Raw genomic sequence first — 10,442 nt, 5'->3', positions numbered from 1 at the left:
TGTAACAGTCTGCGACGTGTGACCTATAATGGGTCATCTTTAGTTTATAAAAACTAAAGCTGGCAACTGGCGTCCCAGCCAGCTTCCCTCAGTGGGCCATTGCGCTCCTGGACCGATTTATTATTTGTATAAATAAATAAATAAATAAATAAATAAATAAATACCCCCCATCAGTGTTACATTGTTGTTATGGCGACGTATTTCTGGTATAATGCACTTCTTTCTTGCGCATGGACCTTCCCCCTGGCATGTGCTTCCGTTACTATGGTGACGGTTGGCTTCCTTTCGCCCCTCCTTTCAATGGTAGAGCACCTTCTGGTGTCTTGAGCGTCTGTGTGTGGCGACAGTAGATGGCTGCGGGCACCGGGAAATAATAGTAGTGACAGAAACTTGCAAGCAGTTCCAACCTGCCAGCTCATCCATCTATGGAGCCAAGTCCGTGTTGTGCAGTACGGGTGGCTCGATCAGGCTTGAGATGTCTTGCAGCAAGTAAGTTGGTCCAATTTGGGAAATGTGCGGCCGTGTCTATGGAATGCTAGGAGATCACAGATTCAGAGATCAGATTCCGAATGGGATCTGGAGGGGGGAGGGAGAGAGAGAGAAATTCAGAACAGGCACGTTTAACTAATTTACACTTTAGGAGGTGGACACGCAAACTAAAACACGGCGATCGTCTGGGATTGGTGCTTCTCTGAATTTTTCAAGGCAGTTCTCTGGCCAAGTAATGTGGGCAGAAATGCATACAAAGTGTGCACAGAAATGCCCGTAACATACAATAATGTGTTGCATTATGGGAAATTGCTCTGAGGAAATCTGTACATTAGGTAGATTGGATACAGAAGTGTGTATCTATGGAGAATTTTTCAGTAAAATGCCGATGAATTTTTGTGACTTTTTTTTTTTTAATGGAACGTGTGAACTGATTTGGAAATGTGTAGAGCTGAAGACTCTTGAGAGTCCCATGGACTGCAAGAAGATCAAACCTATCCGTTCTTAAGGAAATCAGCCCTGAGTGCTCACTGGAAGGACAGATCCTGAAATCGAGACTCTAATACTTTGGCCACCTCATGAGAAGAGAAGTCTCCCTGGAAAAGACCCTGATGTTGGGAAAGATGGAGGGCACAAGGAGAAGGGGACGACAGAGGACGAGATGGTTGGACAGTGTTCTTGAAGCTACCAGCATGAGTTTGACCAAACTGCAGGAGGCAGTGGAAGACAAGAGTGCCTGGAGTGCTCTGGTCCATGGGGTCACGAAGAGTTGGACACGACTAAACGACTAAACAACAACAACAACAAAAGCTGAAGAATGGAAAATGAGAAACTGAAATTAACGGATGGCCCACCTAACCAGTTCCTTGCTCCATACAGTGTGGAGAACAGGCCTGGCTCTCAACATAGCATAGGAACCATAGAGGCTGAGGTCTTTTGGCACCCGCCAATAAAATATTTGAGGGGGCTGCCCCCCCCCAAAGATGATGGGCATTGCCATTCAAATGGTGTGCGTGTACTGTGTCATGTGATCGATTATGTGGCGTGGGGCTTACTTGGGCCCCTCCAATATTTTATTCATGTTGGCACCCCGGCACCATAGGTTTTTGTGGGACTGATGTAGCCAAGTGAACAGGCTTCATTCCTTTACCCCCCAAAAGCTGACTTCTTGAGTGTCTAAGAGGAAGAATTTACTAGCCCCAGAGGGGTAACTAACTCTCTCACATACACTGGTGTATGTGAGGAGTGTGGCACCGTGTCAGTACAACAATGTGGCTAATGGGAGGTCAGGTGTCCAGTGACACCTGTTCTCATTGGCTGGTTCTTCATCCTGCTTGGTTGTAGTGGCAGTGGCCTTAGGTGGAAAGGGGAAGGTCTAAAACAGTTTTTCTCAAACTTGGGTCTCCAGCTGTTTTGGATTACAACTCCCACCATCTCTGACTAGTGGTCCTTCTAACTAGTATGACCTGGGGAAGAGACCCAAGGGCCAGACAGAGAGGATATTTGGCCCCTATCCCTGACCTAGGGCATAAACCCTGGCAATGCAAACTAGTTTTGGGTGACCAAAGACATACAGCAAAATTAAATCTCAGAGTGCTTGGGGAAACATTAACGGAATGAGTCACCACTGTGAAGATAAATTTCACAGGCTTCTGCAGCCACATCTCACACTGCAAAACAGATTGCCCCTTACCTTGCAACTTTGCTATTATTAAAAACGACGCACTTACTCTCGAAATCAACAGACGGAGTTCTTGATACTCTCTTGTTGAACCATTGCGTTCAAAATATATAGATGCTTTCTTTGATGGCATCTCTCTCTCCCTTTCTCTCTCAAATCTCAAAAACCAATTTGCAGCCTCCCCACCCCCCTCGAGCTGTCACCCTGCTCGGTGGCACATGGGACGGCGTGTCGCGGAAAGATGACCACCCCCAACCTGGGGCTCCCCAAAAGGAACAGCAATAAAACACTTTTTAAGGAATGCACTTCACAGCTTATTCTTTGTGAGAATTGCTTCTTTCGCCACAAACCCCCAAGCTGCTAGGTGAAGCGGAGCAGGGGCAGTTTCCCTGGAAAGCTTTCCTTTGTTGGAATGAAGAGAGAGAAAGTCCGGCTTGTTACATGAACTCCGTCGAAAGTGAAAATGGAGTTCTAATAAGGATGGCTGGCCTGTGACTTCTTTCAGAACGGAACAACGAAGGCACCCTACTCTTGTTGAACATCATTTCGCCGTAAGCATCTGGTGATGTGTTACACACGCCATCTTCTTTTAACACACCTGGTGAAACCCCAGTGAGTTTTTTCCCCTTCCTTTCTTTCCTGGTGCCAAACGGCAGCCCCATCACATGATTACGCAGCAGCGGAGTTCAACGGGGCCAGATTTGTGTAGAGATGATATAGGATGCTGTGGCTGATGTTTCTTTCCTTCCTTGTTCCAGTTCGTATAAGCCAATTGCTGGCTACTCAGCTTACTCTTCGTTTGCAATTTCCCCTTCCTTCCATTTCTTATACATTCTCTTCTTAAATCTCAGCTCATCTGTCAGCTCCTTATGCAATGCTCCCTCAGGCACCCTGTCCACTGCTGGGGTTGTGTCGCTGCGGCAGGTTCTGATGAGATCTCGTGAGATCTTATGGAAGTCTCGTGAGATTTCGCCAGAAGCCGCTGCATAACCCAAGTAAGCGAGGCTTTGGTGGGGGGTGGCAGGGGTTGCTACAATTAAAACAAAACAAAGCATGATTTCACCTTGGCTGATGAGATCTGGCCAACCAATTTTGAGTTGATGCCTTGTGGTTGGATGGACTCCTGCTCCTCTGAGACCATGGGCTGACCTTTATTTTATTTTATTTTATTTTTTCAGGTGGAAAGGGTTGCCCGGGAAAATATTCAATAGTATGCATGGCCTCATTAGGGCACAGACAGTCCCTCATGAGACAATTTGTAAAGAGAATTTGTTTACTGCATTCCCCGCTTTCATTACAGATTCCGTCTTTGGCAATCTCAGACGTCAGGCTTATCATCACTTCGTTTCCTGGAGGTAATGAACGAAAATTCAAAGAAGATCCTGATACAATCGGAAGAGGTTAACACTTTGCATATTGTACGGCTTTCAACTATATCTCCCTCTTCAAGCCTTGCGTGGGGAAATTAAATGCCTCGTGTAGATGTCTATAGAGTTAAGGCTATAATGATGCAACACAACGCAGCTAGTTATTACAATTATGTGATGTCACAAAAATCCTGGGATGCAAAGGGATCCAGTTAACCTATAAATGTCAGTGTTGGGATACGAGACTCTGGTGAAGGCTTAAGGAAAATTTCTAGAGGCGGAGAGGAGGGCAGGAAGCCTCAAAGTAACAGATGGGGAGAAGAGAGTCACACACCTACATGATGTATGGGAAAAGTGCAAAGCTTATATCTTTGAAGACAGCACAGTCTGATGGTGGGCGAGCTCATCTTGTGTATAGTTTGGCACCCATGGAAGATATGCATCTCCTCTTACACTCAGCATCAGTGGGTGGTGTGTGTGTGTGTGTGTGTGTGTGTGTGTGTGTGTTTTTCTGGAGGAAGGGAGGCTGAGGGCAACTAGGTAGGCAGAGAGACGGGAGTCATTTTGCCAGCATCATTCAGCCTGCCCCTTGGGTACCCAAGCTCAGAGTAATTGAATTGAATGAGGTCCCCAAGAAGACCAAAGGAACATAAAACCATGGCTGCATACACACACCACGGATTTACAGCACATGACTCCCCCCAAAGAGCCCTGGGAGCTGTAGCTTGCCCCCAAACTACAATTCCCAGCACCCTTTGCAAACGGCAGTTCCCAAAATTCTTTAAAGTGCTTTAAATGTAAGGTGAGCATTCAGGCCATTAGGTAGTTTATTTGGCCAGTAGTTCAGTAACTCTTTTAAAAAGGTAAAGGGACCCCTGACCATTAGGTCCAGTCGTGGCCGACTCTGGGGTTGCGGTGCTCATCTCACTTTATTGGCCGAGGGAGCCGGCGTACAGCTTCTGGGTCATGTGGCCAGCATGACTAAGCCGCATCTGGCGAACCAGAGCAGTGCACAGAAACGCCGTTTACCTTCCCGCCGGAGCAGTACCTATTTATCTACTTGCACTTTGACGTGCTTTCGAACTGCTAGGTTGGCAGGAGCAGGGACCGAGCAACGAGAGCTCACCCCGTCCCGGGGATTCGAACCGCCGACCTTCTGATCGGCAAGTCCTAGGCTCTGTGGTTTAACCCGCAGCGCCACCCGCGTCCCAGTACATGGGTAGACGAGTCTAAAAAACCCTGGAAATGAATCTTCAATAAGGAAATCAATAAGGAAATCCTAACCCCCAACAACCAGTGCAGACATCACTGTTTACACTGGTCCTTCAATTCTCCTTAGTGCTCCAAGCATTTCATATACACTATGTCAGTAATCCTTTGGCTGCTACCTCCAACCTCATTCCACAAACCAGGTGGTGGTAGGCCAGGCAGCTGAAACATGGGTGCAATGGCCTAAAGGCAAGGCTGGGATTTGAAGAAGGGACATTCTGACTACAGATGGGGGAGAGATTCAATTCAGTCAGGGCTGGCCCAGGACATTTTGGGCCAGACGGGGTAAGTGAGGGTGTTCATCAGGAACAAGGGTGGTGGTGGAGGAAATAAAAATCAACACTGGGATCTGCTGCCTCTGCAGATCCTGCCGCCTGAGGTGGTTGCTTCACCATGCCTCATGCGTGGGCCGGCCCTGAATTCAGTTCACATTTAAATGTGACTCTACCCAGTTCACACTGTCCAGAACAAGAACTGAAACATGGCCATCCTTCAAAATTCTCCAGGTTCTGTAAAGCAGTTCTCCAGCCATGTTCTTGGGCATAACAATGCATATACTGAGGTAAATGTGGCATAAAAATGCATATTTGAGTGACAATCACATTAAAAAATGCATTATGTTAGAGGAAATTGCTCCCCAGAAATGTTTATATTCCATATGAACACAAATATTGGGAGAGATTTGTGTTAAAACGCTGATGAACTTTCATGATTTATTACACTGGTCAACAACAAATTTGTTGTCTGCGTTTTTTCAGATGATTTAGGACGAATCTGATGCGCTGAATCCAAAAATCACATTGGTTTTGCTCAATCAGGTCAAGTTTTTGAGCTATGGCCACATGTCGTTTTTTAATGTTTTTGTTCACATGTACGCTTGTGTGGAGCATTTTAGAAGAAGTTGGTGGGGGTAAAATGCCATGTCGAATAATTGTTTTGATTGCTTATTCTTGTAGGCTGCAGTCCTATACACACTTCCCTATGCCTCCCTAAACTCATTGGGACTTACTCCTGAGGAGATATAGATAGGATTGCGTTGTTAATAATTATGCTATAGCAGCGCAATTCTAATTACAACCGGGGGTCCAAACGAGTCTCGAAACATCTGCTTTAATTCTCCACATCCTTAAGGTTACCTCAGGAGCCCCACAATTATTTCCAGGATTCAATTGCCAGATTACTACAGCAACCACAGGGTTGTTTCCTGGCATCGTTGGGCTGAGAAGCATTGGGCAAAATGGCCTAGCTGTCACAAAGGGGCTAAATCTGTATCCTGGCTATTCTATATCTGCTCACAGGTAGAGGTTCATATGCCTGAATACTTAAATACAAGAGGGAAAAACCCTGCACCTGGAAAGTTAGATATCAGGTTTTTAGCCTAGCCATAGCCCATACTGTTAATTTTCCATGTGAGGGGAGTTAGAACAGCTTTCACACAAGTTTATCACTGCAGTGGAACCTAGGGAATGGTAAATGGTAAAGGACCCCTGAATAGTTAAGTCCTGTCAAAGGCGACTATGGGGTTGCGGCACTCATCTCGCTTTTCAGGCTGAGGGAGTTGGCGTTTGTCCACAGACAGCTTTCTGGGTCATGTGGCCAGTATGACTAAATCGCTTCTGGCACAACGGAACACTGTGACGGAAACCTGAGCACACGGAAACGCTGTTTATCTTCCTGCCACAGCGGTATCTATTTATCTACTTGCACTGGGGTGCTTTCGAATTGCTAGGTTGGCAGGAGCTGGGACAGAGCAACGGGAGCTCACTCTGCTGTGGGGATTTGAACCGCCATCCTTCTGCGGGGTGAGCTCCCGTTGCTCTGTCCCAGCTCCTGCCAACCTAGCAACTTGAAAGCACGCCAGTGTCAGGAAGGTAAACGGCATTTCCGTGCACTCTGGTTTCCGTCACGGTGTTCCATTGCGCCAGAAGCAGTTCAGTCATGCCACCCGTTTCCCTAAAGGACGCCTCCTCTGGGGCTAGTAAGCATGTCTCCACATTCTGCAAGAAAACATGTGCACGTTAGCCGGATGCACGCATGCAAATGCATGTATTTGTGAAATGTGTTGCAGAAACATGCAAAACTGCATACAAAATGTGTATATGAGGGGAAATGTGTCTAAAAATTACCACTCTGGGCTCCTTTGCGAGGATGGGTGAGATATGAATTGGGGAAAAACACGCACAAAAGAATCAATAAAATGCTGGGTGGTTTTTGTGCATGCTTTAGAAAAATCACAAACTGCTGTGGAAATAGAATTAATTGAATTTAAGATTGGAGTAGAGGGGAATTGAGAGAAATGGCAATTGCTGATCCCAAATCAAGAGACTCCGAGAATGAGGAAGCAAATGCCGAATGGCTTCCACTTTTCTGTGGTTTACAGGCTTACTTATCGTATCTTAATTCCTTTGCTATTCCATTTCAAGGCATGGGAGCTCTTCTGAGACACATCTAACCAAGAGGAATGGGAAAGACCAAGAAACTAAAGGTGAGAAAACGAAATAGGTCCCCAAGAATGTGGTCAGTGGCCTTTTTGGTATAGCAGTTGTGGTGAACCTCACTGCTAAAGATCCACCACACACTGGCTATTTTATAAGAGAAAGAGGGAGAGGGAGGGAGGCAGAAGAAAGCTGGCACCACAGAGATTCATTTCATAATTTATACATGTCAAAATATGTCAAATCAGTGTATAATTTCTAAAATATCCTCTTGTTTCTTTGGGTGAAATGGACACAAGTGAGGAGATTAGGACTTTGCTAAATCCGCAGCGCCATCTAATGGTAAACTGCAATATTTACTTCTGTTTCCTCTATCTGTGGAATAAAAAACAACAACCCAGAAAAGCAGTTCATCTACAGGTAATGGTTTGTACATATATTACGGGAGAATTAAGGGCAGAGGAACAAAGAGATGAACAGAGTAGATATTTTAGTTTCTCTGTATTTCTGGCAACTGATGCCTGAACAAGAGCTTTAAATACATACAGTAAAAGCAAGGCAACCACAGTTGGAAGGTACCCCCAGGAAGGCAGCAGAGACAGGAAACTGAACCATGAATGAGGAGGAAGAGAAGGAGAATAATATTTTCCAGGAAAAAAAAATAGTTCTGCTTCATGGAATATGCTCATTTCAAAGTGAGCATCAAAAACAGAAGGCATTGGCCACCATCTTTGTTATGTACTGAGTTGAATAGGATCCAAAATGCAGCAGTCTGATTGGTCCTAGAACAATAGGATCCAAAATGCAGCAGTCTGATTGGTCCTAGAACAATAGGATTCAGAATGCCGCAGTCTGATTGGTCCTAGAACAATGCAGCAGTATGATTGGTCTGCAGGAGCCACCCAATCCGGCTCCAGATTCAAGTGAATCCCCAACCTGATTGGCCTACAGGAGAATTCCTGAATTAGCCAATCACGTGCAGCCCATTGTGTAAATAATATATATAAAGCAGATACTTTGAGGGGACATCCATTCCTCCTCACCACTGTGAGCTAAATAAAGAGCATGAAATCCACTCTCGACTCAGAGTATATTTCAATCTTGAATACAGCTCCTCTTCACAGTGACTCAGCGTCTCATACCCTCCGATGAAAACAGAGATGTCCTATTTCATAATGATAATAATTTTATTATTTATACCATGCCCATCTGACTGGGTTGCTCCAGCCACTCTGGGCAGCTTCCAACAGATATAAAAACATAATATAAACATTAAACATTTTTTTAAAAAAATTCCCTATGCATGGCTGCCTTCAGATGTCTTCTATTTTCACCGATGAAAATAGGGACACCCTGAGGAAAAGCAGGACATTCTGGGATCAAATCAGAAACTGGGATGGTTTCTGTAAATCTGTGACTCTCCTTGGAAAATAGGTACACTTGGAGGGTCTGGCGTCTTATTTTTTTGCTGGATTTTATCTTTTTTTCTTTAATTCTCACTCACCCTGGGCCTTGCCTTGACATGTTCTTCGGCGCTGCCTTCAGTGCTCCACACAAGGTGGGATGCCATCACACGCCTCAGGCAGAAATGATGGAGTCTGGCCCAAGCACCCCTCTTTCCTTTTCTCCCACTTTGGAAGCCTCGTGCAGAAGATCGCCATCTCCAGCAGATCTGGGGAAGTGACCCAGGTCTGAAAACCTAAAAAGCTGATGCCAGTCCATGTCGAGAGCGATGAGATAAATAGACCAATGGACTAAGTATAAGGTTGCTTCCTATGTTCCTATCCCACTTTAATGGTCTTGAAGAAATAATTTATTAATAAATACTTCTATATCAGTGTGAGATAGATAGATAGATAGATAGATAGATAGATAGATAGATAGATAGATAAGCTGAAACCCACTGACCAGTTTTCTTTTGGGGGAGGGGAAATTCTCAGTGATATTTTTTTTTGTTCTGGAAAAGCAAAATTATGTTTAAAAGAAATAAAAGGCTTCTTTCCTCAGTTTGGTTAAAGCCCTAAAAGTCCCTGGGAAAGTTTGCCCTCTGAAGAAACGGCTACTCAAAATTTGGCGCATAAGAATAGCATGGCAGAACAGAGTAGCCATTTGAACAGGCCCCTGCTACCTTTTTCCATGGGAGGAAAAGATAGCGAGGGGCCATTTGGAATGCCGATAAAGTGAGTGGAGAGAAAGAGTTTGCCCTGTCCCCCCTCCTCTCTAAATATCCTCTTCTGTAAGCGAGTTTGCTTTAGACTCTGGGTTATCGGTTTCTGCTTCACCAGCCTCCCAGTGACTGAAAATGGAACACGATGCTAGAAACAGAAGATGTCTTTTGCAAAGTTATTCACACAGCATTAATCGCATTAACCGAGAATGTTCCTTCCCATTGAGCTCCGCAGTGGGAAAGGCCATCTTCTGCCAAGTTAGAATGTTATAGAAGCTTGAGGAACAGCCCTACCATTAGGCAAAATGGGCAACTGCTTTTGGTGGCAGATGTTGGGAGTAAGGCGGCAGCAATAGCTGTTGCTCCTTAGGCATTGTCTCTGCCACCACCACATTGGCAGTTGGAGGACAAATCTGCATATGCTACATAGCTTGTCCCGGGACCCTAAAATTCCCTTCAGGAGCAGTGGAAGATGCTGCGATGCAAAGGCTCATTTATGCCAACCTGCCACTTCAAGATTTTATTCTCTATTCCCCTCAAAAAGGGAAAAGGTCCCATCTCCCCCTGTATGCACAAACTATAAAATATTTTCTGGCTGGCAGGGAAAGGGTGGAATCCAGCAGTAGTTAACACTGAAGTAGCCCATCTCCCAACTTCCAAAAGCCATAAAGGCATAGCTCAGTTGGTTAGAGTGTGGTGCTGATAACACCAAGGTCGCAGGTTTGATCCCCGTATGGGACAACTGCATATTCCTGCACTGCAGAGGTTTGGAAGGGAGCCTTGCAGAAACCTGCCATGGGGCAATCCCATTCAGTCTTTATGCACTGTTGTCAGTACAGTGGTACCTCGGGTTACATACGCTTCAGGTTACATACGCTTCAGGTTACAGACTCTGCTAACCCAGAAATAGTGCTTCAGGTTAAGAACTTTGCTTCAGGATGAGAACAGAAATCGGGCTCCGGCGGCGCGGCGGCAGCAGGAGGCCCCATTAGCTAAAGTGGTACTTCAGGTTAAGAACAGCTTCAGGTTAAGTA

General features: G+C 45.4%; 1 long non-coding RNA gene across 1 annotated transcript; it reads left to right on the top strand.

Annotated features, from left to right (window-relative positions):
• The first annotated feature begins 321 nt into the window (after window positions 1-321).
• On the top strand, window positions 322-3,657 carry LOC307218454. The gene is made up of 2 exons (XR_013839982.1): window positions 322-489; window positions 3,471-3,657. It is a non-coding gene; the product is annotated as an uncharacterized lncRNA (long non-coding RNA).
• Window positions 3,658-10,442: the final 6,785 nt, after the last annotated feature.

This window comes from Podarcis cretensis (genome assembly GCF_951804945.1).
Source record: "Podarcis cretensis genome assembly, chromosome: 6".
Classification (NCBI taxonomy): domain Eukaryota; kingdom Metazoa; phylum Chordata; class Lepidosauria; order Squamata; family Lacertidae; genus Podarcis; species Podarcis cretensis.
This window is presented reverse-complemented; position numbering and strand designations above follow the sequence as displayed.